Source organism: Schistocerca piceifrons, chromosome 1, assembly GCF_021461385.2.
Source record: "Schistocerca piceifrons isolate TAMUIC-IGC-003096 chromosome 1, iqSchPice1.1, whole genome shotgun sequence".
Lineage (NCBI taxonomy): Eukaryota > Metazoa > Arthropoda > Insecta > Orthoptera > Acrididae > Schistocerca > Schistocerca piceifrons.
The window spans coordinates 89,831,841-89,850,364 of record NC_060138.1 but is presented as its reverse complement, the minus strand read 5'-3'; the positions used below and the strand labels follow the sequence as shown (position 1 = coordinate 89,850,364).

Sequence of the window (18,524 nt, the reverse complement as noted above, 5' to 3'; positions counted from 1 at the left end):
GGTGAAAGTCACGGTTAAAGCAGGCTCAGACATGGTAATTGGATGTCTCTATAGGCCCCCAGACTCAGCAGCTGTTATGGCTGAGCACCAGAAGGATAATTTGGAAAATATTTCGAATAGATTTCCCCACCATGTTATAGTTTTGGGTGGAGATTTTAATTTGCCAGAAATAGACTGGGAGATTCAAACGTTCATAATGTGTGGCAGGGACAAAGAATTCAGTGAAATTTTTTTAAGTGCTTTATCTGAAAACCACCTTGAGCAGTTAAACAGAGAACCGACTCGTGGCAATAACATATTAGACCTTCTGGTGACAAACAGACCCGAACTATCTGAAACAATTATCGCAGAACAGGGAATCAGCGATCATAAAGTGGTTACTGCATTGATGATTTCAGCCATAAATAGAAATATTAAAAAAGGTAGGAAGATTTTTCTGTTTAGCAAAAGCGACAAAAAGCAGATTTCAGAGTACCTGATGGCTCAACACAAAAGTTTTGTCTCAAGTACAGATAGTGTTGAGGATCAGTGGACAAAGTTCAGAACCATCGTACAATATCCGTTAGATAAGTATGTGCCAAGCAAGATCGTAAGAGATGGAAAAGAGCCCCGTGGTACAACAACTGAGTTAGAAAACTGCTGCGGAATCAAAGGGAACTTCACAGCAAACATAAACGTAGCAAAAGCCTTGCAGACAAACAAGAATTACGTGAAGTGAAATATAGTGTGAGGAGGGCTATGCGAGAGGCGTTCAATGAATTCGAAAGTAAAGCTCTACGTACTGACTTGGCAGAAAATCCTAAGAAATTTTGGTCTTATGTCAAAGCGGTAGGTGGATCAAAACAAAACGTCCAGACACTCTGTGACCAAAATGGCACTGAAACAGAGGATGACAGACTAAAGGCTGGAATACTAAATGTCTTTTTCCAAAGCTGTTTCACAGAGGAAGACTGCACTGTAGTTCCTTCTCTAGATTGTCGCACAGATGACAAAATGATAGATATCGAAATAGATGACAGAGGGATAAAGAAACAGTTAAAATCGCTCAAAAGAGGAAAGGCCGCTGGACCTGCTGGGATACCAGTTCGATTTTACACAGAGTACGCGAAGGAACTTGCCCCCCTTCTTGCAGCAGTGTACTGTAGGTCTCTAGAAGAGCATAGCGTTTCAAAGGATTGGAAAAGGGCACTGGTCATTCGCATTTTCAAGAAGGGACGTCGAACAGATGTGCAGAAATATAGACCTATATCTCTAACGTCGATCAGTTGCAGAATTTTGGAACACGTATTATGTTTGAGTATAATGACTTTTCTGGAAACTAGAAATCTACTCTGTAGGAATCAGCATGGGTTTCGAAAAAGACGGTCGTGTGAAACCCAGCTCACGCTATTCATCCACGAGACTCAGAGGACCATAGACACGGGTTCACAGGTAGATGCCGTGTTTCTTGACTTCCGCAAGGCGTTTGATACAGTTCCCCACAGTCGTTTAATGAACAAAGTAAGAGCATATGGACTGTCAGACCAATTGTGTGATTGGATTGAAGAGTTCCTACATAACAGAATGCAGCATGTCATTCTCAATGGAGAGAAGTCTTCCGAAGTAAGAGTGATTTCAGGTGTGCCGCAGGGGAGTGTCGTAGGACCGTTGCTATTCACAATATACATAAATGACCTTGTGGATGACATCGGAAGTTCACTGAGGCTTTTAGTGGATGATGCTGTGGTATATCAAGAGGTTGTAACAATGGAAAATTGTACTGAAATGCAGGAGGATCTGCAGCGAATTGACGCAAGGTGCAGGGAATGGCAATTGAATCTCAATGTAGACAAGTGTAATGTGCTGCAAATACATAGAAAGAAAGATCCCTTATCATTTAGCTACAATATAGGAGGTCAGCAACTGGAAGCAGTTAATGCCATAAATTATCTGGGAGTACACATTAGGAGTTATTTAAAATGGAATGACCATATAAAGTTGATCGTCGGTAAAGCAGATGCCAGACTGAGATTCATTGGAAGAATCCTAAAGAAATGCAATCCGAAAACAAAGGAAGTAGGTTACAGTATGCTTGTTCGCCCGCTGCTTGAATACTGCTCAGCAGTGTGGGATCTGTACCAGATAGGGTTGATAGAACAGATAGAGAAGATCCAACGGAGAGCAGCGCACTTTGTTACAGGATCATTTAGTAATCGGGAAAGTGTTACAGAGATGATAGATAAACTCCAGTGGAAGACTCTGCAGGAGAGACACTCACTAGCTCAGTACGGGCTTTTGTTGAAGTTTCGAGAACATACCTTCACCGAGGAGTCAAGCAGTATATTGCTCCCTCCTACGTATGTCTTGTGAAGAGACCATGAGGATAAAATCAGAGAGATTAGAGCCCACACAGAGGCATAGCGACAATCCTTCTTTCCACAAACAATACGAGACTGGAATAGAAGGGAGAACCGATAGGGGTACTCAAGGTACCCTCATCATCACACTGTCAGGTGGCTTGCGGAGTATGGATGTAGATGTCCAGGTTTCGAAAGGGTGCGTTTCTGGATGAAGTATCAAATATATTGCTTCCCCCTACTTACACCTCCCGAGGAAATCACGAATGTAAAATTAGAGAGATTCGAGCGCGCACGGAGGCTTTCCGGCAGTAGTTCTTCCCGCGAACCATACACGACTGGAACAGGAAATGGAGGTAATGCAGTGTCACGTAAAGTGCCCTCCACCACACACCGTTTGGTGGCTTGCGGAGTATAAATGTAGATGTAGGCAGCATCTTTCTGCAAAGTAATAGCTTCTTTGATTAAATATACATAAAGATACAAACAATCAAAAATCCAGAGTTTATAATGACAGTATTATGAAAATGATAGATTGCTACTCAGAGATTGTGGAGACATTGAGTTGCAGACAGGTACAACAAAACGACTGCTAAACAAGTAAACTTTCAGACAAAGGCCTTACTCTGAAATAGACAGCACACACACACATGTTCACGCACACACACACATGACCACTGTCTCTGGCCACTGAGGCCAGACTGTGAGCAACTGTACATGATGGGAGAAGCAATCTGTGTGGTGGGGGTAAGGAGGAGGCTGGAGGAGGGGGAGGGATAGCAGTGTAAGGCTGGGCGATAGTAACGTGCTGTTTGTCGAAGTATACAGGGAGATGGTAGGGACAGGGTAGGGCAGCCTGGTGCAGTTGGGATGTTGGATGGAGTGCCAGGTGGTGGAAGGTAGAGGAAAGGGCCATAGGGACTGCAAAAGGAGAAAAGTAAAAAAACTGAGGATGCCTTGGTGGAGTAAAGGGCTATGTAGTGCTGGATGGTTCAAATGGCTCTGAGCACTAAAGGACTCAACTGCAGTGGTCATCAGTCCCCTAGAACTTAGAACTACTTAAACCTAACTAACCTGAGGACATCACACACATCCATGCCCAAGGCAGGATTCGAACCTGCAACTGTAGCCGTCACGCAGTTCCAGACTATAGCGCCTAGAACCACTCGGCCACCCCAGCCGGTGTAGTGCTGGAGTGGGAACAGGGAAGGAGATAGGTAGGTGATGCACAGTGACCACTGAAGGCTGAGGCTGGTGGTGTTATGGGAACATTGGATGAAACTTCCTGGTAGATAATAACTGTGTGCCACACCGAGACTTGAACTTGGAACCTTTGCCTTTCACGGGCAAATACTCTACAATCTGAGCCACTGAAGCATGACTCACGACCCATCCTCACAGCTTTAATTCTGCAGTACCTCATCTCTTACCTTCCAAACTCCACTTTTCTGCAAACCTTGTAGAATAAGCACTCCTGGAAGAAAGGATATTGCAGAGACATGGTGTAGCCACAACCTGGGGGATGTTCCCGAATGAACTTTTCACTGTGCAGTGGAGTGTGTGCTGATATGAAACTTAATGGCAGATGAAAACTATGTGCCAGACTGAGAAACTGGTGTTGGCAGGGAGGGTCCAAATGGCACAGGCTGTGAGGCAGTCATTGAAGTGAAGAACATTGTTTTAGGGGGTTGGGCATTGTGCTCAGCAATTGGGTGATGTAGTTGTTTCTTAGTACCAGTTTGTCAGTGGGCATTCATGTGGGCAGAAAGCTTGTTTGTAGTCATGCCCGCATAGAATGCAGCACAGTGGTTGTGGCTTAGCTTGTAGATGACAAGACTGCTTTGATGGGATAGGTGATGCTTTTGACAGGACTGGAGTAGATGGTGATGGAGGGATGTATGGGACAGGTCTTGTGTCTAGGTCTATTACAGGGATATGAGCCATGAGGCAAGGGATTGGGAGCAGGGTAGGAGTAGGGATGGGAGAGGCTATTGTGTATGTTCAGTGGGTGGCAGAATACCACTGTGAGGTGGTGAGAAATATAGTATCCAATAGCAGCAAGTCCATTGGCAGTTGGAATGTTAATATAAAGAAAGGTGGCATCAATAGTGATGAGCAGGACACCATGCAGTAAATGAACAGGAACTGTGGAGAAACAGAAGAGAAAATGGCTGGTGTCTTTTACATAGGAGGGTCAGTTGTGGGTAATAAGCTTAAGATGTTGCTCTACAACAGCAGACATTCTCTCAGTAGGGGCACGACAGAGCATCATGAGTGGTTTGGTTTATTGACTTCAGGAAGCATGTAGAAGGTAACAGTGCGGGAAGTGGTAGGGGTGAGGAGAGAGAGAGAGAGAGAGACTCAGGGAGAGATTCTGGGATAGGTCTAAGGCTCTGAGGAGAGACTGGAGATAATGCTGTATTTCTGGAATGGGGTCACTGTGGCAGGATTTGTAGGCAGATGAATCTGATAGCTGGTACAGTCCTTCTGCCAGGTAATCCTTTCAGTTCAAAACACAATGGTGGAGCCTTTGTCAGCAGGTTGCAATCAGCTTTTATGTTGTGGGTTGCAGTTCTTTATGTGAATGTAAGGTTAGCTTGCATGTGAGGGATGTGGACAATGATAATGAGGCATGGTTAGAGATTAAGATCTTCTGGAAAGTTAACAGGGGGTAATTTAGGGACAATTTGGGAGGACCAAAGTTGGATAGGAGGAATGAACTGAGTCAGGCAGGGTTTAACATTGGTTTTGGGTTGAGTCTGGTTGTTAGGTAGGTGGTGAAAAAGCGTTTCCACTGTAGGGGCTGGGAGAAGGTCCTTAACGAGTCCAGCATGTTTGAATTTGGCAGAGGGGCAAAAGATAAGGCCTTTGGAAAGGCACTGTAACTGGCCACAGTGAGTTGTCCTGTGTGATTGGTTTTATGGACTTTAGGAAGCATGTAGAAAGTAGGAGCGTGGGGAATGGTAGAGGTGAGGAGACAGATGGACTCCTATGCCAGCCTTTTCATGTTACGTCCAGAGGAATCCTTCCTGAACACCCAGAATCCCAAACAGCTCACCTGGTTCAGATTCACTGATGACATCTTCGTAATCTTGATCAAGGATGAGGACACTGTACCCACATTCCTCCAGAACCTCAACATCTTCTCCCCCATTTGCTTCACCTTGTCCTCCTCATCCCAACAAGCCACCTTCCTTGACGTTGGCCTCCACCTAACAGATGGCTATCCCTGTACCTCCATCCATATCAAAATTACCAACCACCAGCAATAACTCCACTTTGACAGCTACCACCCATTCCATACCAAGAAGTCCCTTCCATACAGCCTAGCCACCCACAGCCGCCACCTCTGTAGTGATGAGCTGTCCTCTTCAGAATATACCAAGGGTCCCTCTAAGGTCTTCACAGACTGAAATTACCCTTCTGATCTAGTACAGAAACAGATCTCCTGTGCCTCATCTCTCCAGTCACTCACCACCTCCCAAAGTCCCACCACCTGGCCAAAAAGGAACGGTCACCTCATGCCTCAGTACCATCTAGGACTGTAGCAACTGGATCACATTCTCCATCAGGGTATCGACTGCTTCTCATCATGCCCTGAAATGTAGAATATCCTACCCACTATCCTTCCCATCCATCCCAGTATTCTGCTGCCCACCAAATGTACACGATATCCTCATCCATCCCTATTCCAACCCCTGGCCTCATGGCTCATATCCCTGTAATGGACCTAGATACAAGACCTGTCACATACACCCTCTCACAATCACCTATACTAGGCCAGTCACAAGCATCACCAATTCCATCAAACGAATGGCTGTCTGTGAAAGCAATCAAGTGGTCTACAAGCTTAGCTGCAATCACTGTGTTGCATTCTATGTGGGCTTGACTACCAACAAGCTGTCTGTTCATATGAATGGCCACTGACAAACTGTGGCCAAGAAACAGCTGCTGAGCATGCTGCCCAACACATTGTTTTTCACATCATTGACTGCTTCACAACCTGTGCTTTTTGGACCCTTCCTATCAGCACCAGCTTTCTTGAATAATTGTCTCTGCAACACAACCTTTGTTATTCACTATTCTTCACCCACCTATCCACTTGACCCACCTATCACCTTCCACTAACACACCTGCAGTCTTTTTACTTCTCTCCTTTTCCTCTCCCTACACTGCACACACTACCCAAGTAGCAGTGCTTGTTATCAAGCTGTATGACAATCAGTAATGTATTGTAAATTAGAGTCAGGGTTGACCAGAAGTAAAAGAAAAGGTTCTTTGAAAATACCACAGTAATCAAGTGAATATTAGACCACTAACAGCAGATAACCAGCAGCTATGTGTATAGTAAAATGAGGAAGAAGCAGGGTGTTTTTAATTGTTATTCAAAAGTAGCTACTTCACTTATTTACTTGATTTGGGTGCACAGCATTAAACAGTACTGTGACAATGTATTGTTAATATAAAGGCTAAGTCTCTATGATTCCTTCTCTTTTGTTAACGTCCACCTTGACTCATTCCACTTTTATTAACAGCAGTATTCAAGCGATTGGATTCTCATAAGTCGTCCGGGATGGGTCCAGGTTTGACCCCTGTGGTCAAGGCAGTGGCTATCTTCGTTGTTTCCATTTCGTACACAGAAGTGGCTGCTTTAGTTTGGAGATAGGTAGAGGCAGCATGTTTACTTTCGTCAGAGTAAGTATAGACTTTTTAAGTAACTGTTCCGTATGCTTTTGGAGACAATTCGGTGTTTTAATTTTTCCTCTTTTCCATTTTTTCTCTTCATTAGCTCAATTTTTCCGCCGTTTGATTTTAAATTAATTTTTTCCGCTCTTAGCCGCCGCTAAAGTTTTGGTGCCCTAGTGTTGCCTAATGGTAGAAACGGCCCTGGAGCCGTCACATTTATAGCGTGGTAAGTGGAACATTGTTGGTAGGCTGTGACACCGACGTCATCTGACTTGCGTATACTATACTTTGTTCGTCATAAGAATAAACCTGACGCAAACAAATACAAACGTGATGATTGGTGAGCTGGTATTGTTATGCTCTTGGAAGTAGGTTTCACTTACGTATCAAATATCTTATTACTATGTTACAGTAAACTTTAAAACATTCTAATGTATGACAACCATCAACGTTTTTCTTAATCATATTTCAGCAATGTAGTTTTTATTTCAAAAATCATGCACAGTCGCAATCTCTGTAGTGTTGTGCTATGATTGTCGTTCTGTTAATACGTAGTATGAAAATGTCTGACGCTGCTTCCTGCTTCGTACTGAAACACACGCGTGGAACACCGTCAAAAAGTGAGGAGAGCCAAGTCGTTCTTAGTGTTTTTCACAAGTCTTTAGAGAAAAATCACCTTTGAACTTTCCTGCGGAACTGTATGTATTGAAGTTAAAGAATTTTTGAATACGGAATGCATAGCTGAACCGGTGGCGTTAATGAATCATCGCTTAGGCTGCTCTTCTCTTTTTGTTAACTTTGGAATGCGTACATCATTTAAATGTAAAACTCATCAAACATATGCTAACTACCACATATCTATTGATTTTAATTAAAACTGCACGTCTTCTTCTTTCTAATTACATGTCGCAGGGAAGACTCCAGTTTTCATCGTAAATATAAATGTTTCATTATCGATTTTTATAAAAGATTGATATTAAAGATTATTTAACTTGAGAAAACATTAGAAATTAAAATTTTAGGACGAAAATGAAAATCAGATTCTCTTCATTCGGACTATGTCCAGCGTCTTGTTGCACAGACGTGGCCCCGCACGAGACCGAGTGATTAGAGTCGTGGAAACATGGAGAACAGTGATTTTCACAGCATTAAGCACACCATTCAAATGCTGCATTTTTGTGGTTGCCACCGTACTACTGCAACATGGACCCAAAACAATTGATCTGGAGCCAAGTTTAGGGATTTGTCGCGAGAAATAACAAGTAAAAGAATAACGGACTGGAACTAATGCAAATTAATGAACAACGCTTTGGCACACGGCACTGTCAAACGCTGACAGGATACAGAAGAGGAGTAACTGTGGCGGTTGTTTGACTTCGTGGCTTTTGTTGTTGAGCGATTCGTTATCAATGTAGCAGATGAAAGTTCCAGTACTGAAATGTTTTCCCCGATGGGATAGGGAAGGAATTGAGAGAGTATCAGACGACTGACTGTAAGTTAATACTTAGTATTTAACTATACTGTGAAATCCCTGCAGTACGCTTTTGCGTCACATATATCTCGCGGAGAAGTACTACATCTGCTTTTAATCTAGGAATTTTCATCACCTTTGTTTTTAATTACAATACTGCGATAACTAAGAACGAGAGCATGTTATGCTTTCTGTCTGATTCTCTAAGAAGCGTGCGGTATTGTTGGATTTTTGACGAATATTATTTCACTTTCTCTAAAAATTAAATTACATACGAAGCTATATTGTTTCTACGCTCGTCTCTTTTTTCGTCGTAATGGCAACTGCTCATATCACTGCTGGTTAGCTAGACCAGCAGGACAACCACTGCTGTCCAAGTTAAAATGGTTCAAATGGCTCTGAGCACTATGGGACTTAACTTCTGAGGTCATCAGTCCCCTAGAACTTAGAACTACTTAAACCCAACTAACCTAAGACATCACACACATCCATGCTCGAGGCTGTCCAAGTTAAATGCGGCGGTAAAACTGTTGTCAGATATTATCCGCTATCGATCTGCGCATAACGCACAGTATAAAACGAATCTTTATAATCGTACTTGACTAAACCGAGACATATTGGCTTCCGTTCCACGTGAAACCAAATCCAATAACATTCCAGCAAACGCGGTAGAATACATGACGTAATGTTTACATCAGGTTTATTGTTATGATGATCATACACTGAAGAGCTAAAGAAACTGGTACACCTGCCTAATATCGTGTAGGGACCCCGCGATCACGCAGAAGTTGCGCAACATGACGTGGGATGGACTCGGCTAATGTATCAAGTAGTGCTGGAGGGAACTGACGCCATGAATCCTTCAGGGCTGCCCATAAATCCGAAAGAGTACGAGGGGACGGAGATATCTTCTGAACAACACGTTGCAAGGCATCCCAGATATGCTCAATAATAATCATGTATGGGGGAGTTTGGTGGTCAGTGGAAGTGTACAAATTCAGAAGAGGGCTCCTGGGGCCATCTGTGGCAATTCTGGATGTGTCTGCGTCTGCACCTCCTGGTCTAGTGGCTAGCATTGCTACCTCTGGATCACGGGGTCCCAGGTCCGATTCCCAGCTAGGGTTGGGGATTTTCTCTGCCCGGAGATTGGGTGTTTGTGTTGTCCTCATCTTTTCATCATCATCATTATCCTCATCATTCGTGACAGTGGCTACACTGGACTGTGAAAAAAATTGGACTGCGAAAAAATTGGGACTTTGTACGGGCGCCGACAACTGCGCAGTTGAGCGCCCCACAAACCAAACATCACCATCATAATTGTCGTGCTGGAATTGCCCAAATCCGTCGGAATGCACAATGGGCATGAATGGATGTAGGTGATCGTACAGGATGCTTATGTACTTGTCACCTGTCAGAGTCGTATCTAGACGTATCAGGAGTCCCATATCACTCCAACTGCACATGCCCTACACCATTCCAGAGCATCCACCTACTTGGACAGCCCCCTGTTGACATACAGGGTTCGCGGAGTCATGGGGTTGTCCTCATACTCGTACACGCTCATCCGCTCGATACAATCTGAAACGAAATTCATCCGACCAGGCAACATGTTTCCAGTCATCAACACTCCAATGTCGCTGTTGACAAGTCCAAGCGAGCTGTAAAACTTTGTGTCATGCAGTCATCAATAGTACATGAGTGGGCCTTCAGCTTCGAAAGCCCATATCGATGATGTTTCTTTGAATGGTTCGCACGCTGACGCTTGTTGATGGCCCAACATTGAAATCTGGAGCAATTTGCGGAAGGGTTGCAGTTGTGTCACGTTGAACTATTCTCTTCAGTCGTCGTTGGTATAGTTCTTGCAGGATCTTTTTCCGGCCTCAGCGATGTCGGAGATTTGATATTTTACCGTATTCGTGATATTCACGGTACACTCGTGAAATAGTCGTACGGGAAAATCCCCTCTTCATCGCTGCCTCGGAGATGCTGTGACCCATCGCTCGTGCGCCGACTATAACATCACGTTCAAACTGAGTTAAATCTCGATAACATGCCATTGTAGCAGTAGTAACCGATCTAACAACTGCACCAGACACTTGCTGTCATATAGAGGCGTTGCCGACTGCAGCGCCTTGTTCTGCCTGTTTACATATCTCTGAATACGCATGCCTATACCAGTTTCTTTGGCGCTTCAGTGTATATACAGTACCGTACGTCACCGATTCGCGACGTGGTTGGGTACTGAGTTACATTCAGGAGTGTAAAGCGCGCCCATCACGAGTAGTCGATTGTGAGCAGAGAGTTGCTCGTATGGGGTGTAACCTCGGTGGCAGGTAAAACTTACAGGGGCGAGCGGGCGGTCGGCGTGCAGCAGGCGTCCCTCGTCGGGAGTCAGCGGCCGCTGCACGTGGAACAGCACGTCCTGCGACGCCGCGCCGGCGGCAACCAGCTGCAGGTGGTGCTGAGACAGCGCCGTCGCCTGGCCCGCCGGCACCTGTCAACATCACCAACAGCTGTTCAAAATGGTTCAAATGGCTCTGAGCACTATGGGACTTAACTTCTGAGGTCATCAGTCCCCTAGATCTTAGAACTACTTAAACCTAACTAACCTAAGGACATCACACACATCCATGCCCGAGGCAGGATTCGAACCTGCGACCGTAGCGGTCGCGCGGTTCCAGTCACCAACAGCTGTACTCACAGCTCTGCTTGCACGACTGTGTACAACGCGCTTTGTATACACACACCACTTTCTCACCTAAAATTACCGTGCAACGCGTTGGACTCTTAGAACATACTAGGTGCGATCAAAAAGAAACGGGAACATTTTAATTTCGTGTCGTTTATACATCCGTTTTTTTTTTCATTTTATTGGTACGCATGTTACTGACGTATGCTAGTATTTTCAGTTTATTTTAGTTTATTGTTGACAATCGGAAAAGTTACACGTGTTTCCGAAATTTTATGGAACAATCATTGCGCCGCGAAAATATGAAGGTGCACAAGGTTATAAGTGTTTTCGAGTTACTGCCGAATTTTTACTTTCGAAAAAGACGGCCGAAAGAAATTGCATTAAACTTTGCTTGAAGAATGGAATAAAGTGCAGCACCACATTTGAAATGTAGAATGTGGCTTTTGGTGAATCTGCTGTAAGTAAAACAGGAGTTTACGAGTGGTATAAAAGTTTCAAAGGTCGAGGATACGGTGAGAACGACGACCACCCTGGACGCCCTAGGAAATCAATTACTGGCGACAGTGTGGGAAGAGTAAAGAAAAAGGTTCTGGAAAATCGCCGAATCACCATCAGAGACGTTGCTAATAATGTCGGCATATCCTCTGGCTCATGTCAAGCGGATTTATCGGATGTTTTGGGTATGAAACGTGTAGCAACAAAATTTGTTATGAAACTGTTGAATTTCGACCAAAAACGACGTCACATAGACATCGCTCAGGAACTGCTGAATGAAGGCGACAACGACCTAGAACGTCTAAAGAATATTATGGTTCAAATGGCTCTAAGCACTATGGAACTTAACATCTGAGGTCATTAGTCCCCTAGACTTAGAACTGCTTAAACCTAACCAACCTAAGGACATCACACACATCCATGCCCGAGGCAGGATTGGAACCTGCGACTGCAGCAGCAGCGCAGTTCCAGACTGAAGCGCCTAGAACCGCTCGGCCACTGCGACCAGCACAGACTATTATAACAGATGACGAAACGTAGGTATACAGGTATGGTCTCGAACCCAGTGCCCAATCGTTTCGATGTAAACTTTCTGTAGAGCCAAGACCGAAAGAAATTCGACAACTTCGAACACATATGAAGGTTCTTCTCACTGTTTTCTACAATTAGAACGGATTCCTGCCTTATGGACGTATCGTTAATAAGGAATACTACCTGGAAGTTATGCGCCTTTTGCGTGAAGCAATCCGAAGAAACCGAGCAGAATTGTGGTAAAACCACTCGTGGAAATTCCATCACAGTGGTGCTCCCTCTCACACCTCAATCCTTATTTGTCATTTTTTGGCAAAAAAAAACAAACTGTTATGATACCTAAGCCACCGGATTCGACGGACTGGAAATCTGCGACTTCTTTCTCTTCCCGTGGCTGAAGAGAGGTCGTTTTGCCACCATTGATAAGATAAAAACAGAATTGCTGAAGGAGTTGAACACCACGACGAAAAGCGAGTTCCAGAAGTGCTTCCAAGATTGGAAAAAGTGATGGCACGAGTGTATTATACCTGAGGGGGAATATTTTGAAGGGGACAAAGTTAATATGACGAATAAATAAAGATTCTTTAAGAGAAACAAAAATTCCCGTTACTTTTTGATCACACCTCGTACTCTGAGTGCAGACCTAATCTACTCCTAGGAGTATTCTTCAGAATGTAACTGAACTTTATTTTTTTATGCTTTGTTGTTAATAATAGAGATTATTGGTCCTTGTCTCCTCCAAATTACTCTGCTTCACACACTTTTCCCAGCAGTGTTTTCATTTCGTGAAGCAGTCCTGGATAGCTTCATTTAATCCAGGAGCCCGTGACAAAAAGGTGCTATTATTTTATACTACCTGGTCTTCGTCACTGACGACTCAACAAACGAAATCCTATTATCAAAAAGTTCGGATTCTGGGACATGTGACGTCCGTGCACTTTCAAACGTGTCGTAAAATGTAATGTTCGGAAACTATCTTATACTAGCTAAAACTGTTTTTACGCATTATTCACAATATTAATTGTTGATATAAAAAGACAGCAAGCACCTAACTGGGATTAACGTCGCCAACAATGTTGTGAAGGTGTGAAAAAGTGTTTATGGGGAAACCATGAAACCTTTGACTTTTGCTTCGTCTCTCATCATATTATTATAAAAAACTAAAAAAAAACAGACATTTTTTGGGACTAGGATAGTCAGTAATGCTGAAAGCGAAAATGCACCTACGTTTTACTGCTTTTTATTCAAAGTTTTTTATTTATATAGCCCTTTTTTCAAGTTTGATTGTTTAAGTCTATTATTGATAGAAGTTTATTTTTAATATTTACAGCGTAATATAACTATTATTAACAACATTCATTATAATGAAAATTATTTGAGTAGTATACAGCTTGCTAACTTTTTCTACTGACAGTTTATATTGCTAACAATGCATAAAAAAGTTCTCGCTAGTAGGTCTACATAATGTCTGTTCTGAACAGAACAGAAGAAACTTCCTGGCAGATTAAAACTGTGTGCCGGACCGAGACTCGAACTCGGGACCACTCTCCGTTGCAGAGTGAAAATCTCAATCTGGAAACATCCCCCACGCTGTGGCTAAGCTATGTCTCCGCAGTATCCTTTCTTCCAGGAGTGCTAGTTATGCAAAGTTCGCAGGAGAGCTTCTGTAAAGTTTGGAAGGTAGGAGACGAGGTGTTGCTGTGAGGACGGATCGTGAGTCGTGCTTGGGTAGCTCAGATGGTAGAGCACTTGCCGGCGAGTCTAGGTTCGGCACACAGTTTTAATCTGCCAGGAAGTTTCATATCATCGTACACTCCTCTGCAGAGTGAAAATTTCATTGAAGAGCAAGACTTTGCACAAGACGACAACCAGAACACAGAATAAGAAACTACCGCCTATCGTCTTGCAGTACGACCAGAGCTACGTAGAGACGAACAACTGGCTGAAAGATAACTGCCAAACGCAATAGACCTGCAGACAGGTCAACGGCGATGTGTTGAAGGCACAGGTCACGTCCACAGGAGATTACTTGATGCTCATGGTTATAGCGAGTGAGAAGGGAAAACCCATTTACAACTTTCCAACGGTACGGCCGAAACTCATATAGGCGGTCATCAAGTACACTGCTGGCCACCGTAAACGCAACACCCTGAAGGAAGGATCCGAATCTAGTGAAATTTACACCATGAGTTTGCAGCGATGAGATATGCAACTGATTAGAATTTCAGCGCAGACGCACATCACGCGCGCCTGTGGCGCCACCTCATAGCGCCATTTAAGGCTTGGCGATTTCGACGAGTGTACGTTCGGCACGTGTGTTTACCTTGTGGTTGTTTCACAAGACGATCAGTTATGCCTCGTAGACAACAGCGAACATCTTTTGATCAAGTATCCGAGTTGGACAGAGGATGGATAGTGGCTTACTGAGATTGTGGATTATCATACAGAGAAATCGCTAGTCGTGTTGGACGAAACTAAACAACTGTAATGCGGATATGTGACCGTTGGATGCAGGAGGGTACGACGGACCGACGTGGTCGATCGCATTCACCTCGGTGCACCACTGCACGTGCTGATAGGCAAATTGTGCGCATGGCAGTGACGGATCGCTCAGTGACATCCCGAACCATAGCACAGCACATTGCGTCTGTAACGCATCATCCAGTGTCTGCGCGTACCATTCGACGCCGTTTACAGCAGAGTGGTCTGTCCGCAAGACGTCCATTGCTTCGTCTACCATTGACGCAGAACCACAGACATCTCCGTCGCCAATGGTGTGATGACAGACGGATGTGGACGGCAGAATGGAATGACGTTGTCTTTACTGACGAGGCACGCTTCTGTCTGCAGCACCACGATGGTCGGATTCGAGTGTGGAGACACCGTGGAGAGAGGACGCTGGACAGCTGCATTATGCACCGCCACACTGGTCTTGCACCGGGTATTATGGTATGGGGCGGTATTGGATATTACTCTCGCACGCCTCTAGTACGCATTGCCGGTACTTTAAATAGCCGACGCTACATATCCGAGGTGCTGGAGCCAGTTGTCCTTCCTTACCTTCAGGGCTCGGCCACAGCCATATTTCAACAGGATAATGCGCGACCACACGTGGCACGCATTGTCCAAAGGTTCTTCGTCAATAACCAGATTGAACCGCTTCCCTGGCCGGCTCGCTCTCCGGATCTTTCGCCGATAGAAAACATGTGGTCCATGGTTGCTCAACGAGTGACCCAGATTACATCCCCAGCTGCCACACCAGATGATCTTTGGCAACGTGTGGAAGCTGCTTGGGCTGCTGTGCCCCAGGAACACATCCAACGTCTCTTTGACTCAATGCCGAGACGTGTGGCAGCGGTGATCTTCAACAATGGCGGCTACTCTGGCTACTGATTCTGGCAGGAACCACATGTCACAGACGTCTGTAAACGTAATCATTTGATACTTGGTCAACATGTTATCTACAAAATAAATTTTGTTGTGCTACCTCTTGTCTTTCTTGGTGTTGCATTTACAGTGGCCAGCAGTGTATTTACCATGAAACACGCCACTAAAATATCTGAAAGAAGATCTAGAGAAGATTAGTTCCGCAGTGCAAACCGTCTCCAAAATGAAGCTTCCTGGGTTAGACATAACGCAGCCAAAGTTCGTAGTCGTCTTAAGGGACACAGAAGAACACAGGAAGACCTTTAAGTTAGAATGACTGAACAACCTTGTCATTAAGGTTGAAGAACTACGCTAAAAACGAGGACCCATCATGTGCTTCCGATGTCCATGTATGAAAAACACGGCGAGACACTGCATAATGCCGCCAACATGTGTAAAGAGCGGCGAAGGACATGACAGCTGGCAGTGCACCCTCTCCAAAAACGTTTACTGTACTACAGCCTTTCCAGTAATCACGATATCTTACCAACGAAACAGAAGGATACTTAAAACAGTGAATTATGGCTAGTACTTACCGAGACCACTAGATTCGCATCTGATCTGAGGGTCCCGAGAGGTGTCTGCAGCTCTAGACATCCTGTGGGCACAATAAAAATGTTTTTATATGAGAGATCAGCACATAACGTCACAGATGAAAAAATAAACATGAAATTTTCTAGGAGAATGTAAAAATGTGATGATAATGCTGCAGCCGGTAGTTTCTACATTGTGGGTTGCTGCTTCTGAAACGGTTTGACGTCCGCCATGTAGGCGGCTGCTGTGGATTGTGTGTCGTCCGTTAAGTGCTGGTTTGATGCGATAGTCATAGTAGTCATAGTGTTCGTTTTATACACGGTGTCCCAAAAGAAATGGTAAATATGCAGGCATACGACAGAAACGCTCATTTACGGCAAAAAAACTTCACGTGGATATATATACCGTATTCTGAATGGTTTCCGAGATAGAAAGCATGTTATGTACATTTTTTTTTGGGCTAGTGGCGTGCAATCTTATGTGTCTCACCCACGCAACCTCTTTGATGTTTTATTCTAGTCCAGTCAATCTCGTTGATTTCAATATCTTTGCTCGGAATGTCTTTCTGCCTTGAAGCTAGCCCACTGAACGTGCATTTGTCCGTGATGTGTTGTGAGTGAAGCAGTCCGAACAATTGAGAGTGTATCTGGGACAATCATCCGTTAGATGGGTTTGTTCATGCGCTGTCTAAAATATCACATATCTACACTAGTGAAGAATATGCAGACATGGTGTATGCTTGCGGTTTCTGTGATAGTGGTGCTCCTGCTGCGGTAGAGGAATATCGTTGTTGTTTTCCGACACGTCAAGTTCCTGATTGTAGAGTACTTATCAGAGTTTTCAGAAAATTGATACTTTGTAAAACGCATGTTGTAATGTTTAGTAACTGTTGTACATGTGTAAACCTGACAATGTATTGATTAATACAGGAAATAAGTAGCAATGTACACTGAATTTGTCTCATCTCGCAAACATTTCTGAGTAGGGCATAAGCCCGAATGAAGCTTTTTGCTTCAAATGCTTCAAATGATGGTTCCCATTGTATCCCTGAATATTCAACATGCCTCCTGGAACGCCCTGTTTAGTTACGATGAGTTTAAAATGCCATAGGAATTTACATACAGTATATTGCAGAAATGTAGCCCAAGAAAGACAGGAGTCCATCTAACGTAGGCTGTACGTCAAATTATGAATAGACGTGGGACTGGATCTTGTGATTAGAATGTGGAAGCTCAATCGAGTTACCGGAAATGACAGGGTTAACGTCACACGGGTGCATGCTATGGAATACATAACAAGGAAAAGTGCTGGCTGTTTTGTGAGGCAACCTGTCTTAAAGCTGTGCTAGATCAGTACTCTTTCAGCGTTAATGTTCGAACATAACTCTATAAATATGGTATTAAGCATATAGTCTGCTGTATCGAAGGCAGACTATTTCGCCAAAAACATAGCACTAGTCTACAGTACATTCTAGGCCATAATAATATTGACGAAATATTGTGTATTTGTGTCCTTTTAATGTGGTATGTTCAACTTTTATTTTCTGCTTGTATGTAAAAGTACGTGCTTTTGCTTTATAAAACTACATCACCTTTGTTTTCTATCTGGTAGTTTCTTGATGATGACTTTGGTCGAAACGCATTAAAGTTGTGTAGTCAGTGAAAATAAACTGTGATAAAGGCGGAACATTATATTAATGATAGTCACACTATAGCCATGATCTAGGAATTTAAACTCCGTCCTGCAGATGCGGATGTACATATTTGTACATGCCATATACCTGATAATAACTTGATTTGTTCTGGTGTACGTTATATATGCCGGATGATGGGAAAGGCGTTTAAGTCATTGGGTTGTTGGCTTTTTAGAAACTCTACGAAGATCATAAAAATTTAAATTACTGGATCCAAACAGCTGTTGTATTAGGTCCCACCTCACCACAACATCAGTTATATGTCCTGTCATCTGATTTCCGGTGTTATTTCCTGCGATTGGCTGACAGAATAAAAACGAGCACCTGCCATGTTAATTTCAGTGTCTGCGAAGGTAACATGCCATATTTTGTGGTTTTGGTATTTATACTTGTGTACTGCGAAAATATGCAGTTTCAGCGATGCATCGCATCATAGATCGCTCAAAGTGCGTCACTTTCAGTAAGGTTTGTTTTGGTAACGCGCCGTGAAATACTATGTCGAAGTATGAAACCTCTCATGAAACTGTGATAAAAGGCTATCAGTGTGAACAGATCAAGTGCGTACTATCCCGTCGAGCTGCGTCGTCTTAACGATGAAACTACGTAAGAATAGCGCGAATAAATTTAACAAAGTCCCCATAATTGAACTTTGAAGTGGTC

The 18,524-nt window shown here is 43.8% G+C and overlaps 1 protein-coding gene and 1 long non-coding RNA gene across 2 annotated transcripts in view; both read right to left on the bottom strand.

Moving 5' to 3' along the window:
* LOC124790149 (extracellular matrix organizing protein FRAS1-like) overlaps positions 1–10,927 on the bottom strand; it is a 210,898-nt gene extending 199,971 nt beyond the window's left edge. The window contains exon 1 of the mRNA XM_047257744.1: positions 10,838–10,927. The gene's annotated coding sequence lies outside the window, so the exon portion shown is untranslated. The remainder of the gene's footprint in view (positions 1–10,837) is intronic.
* Position 10,928: 1 nt separating this feature from the next.
* The window catches only part of LOC124790157, a 110,477-nt gene continuing 102,881 nt past the window's right edge, over positions 10,929–18,524 (bottom strand). Inside the window, exons 2-3 of the long non-coding RNA XR_007016236.1 lie at positions 16,174–16,235; positions 10,929–10,987 (exon numbers count right to left, since the gene is read on the bottom strand). This is a non-coding gene — a long non-coding RNA (uncharacterized LOC124790157). The remainder of the gene's footprint in view (positions 10,988–16,173; positions 16,236–18,524) is intronic.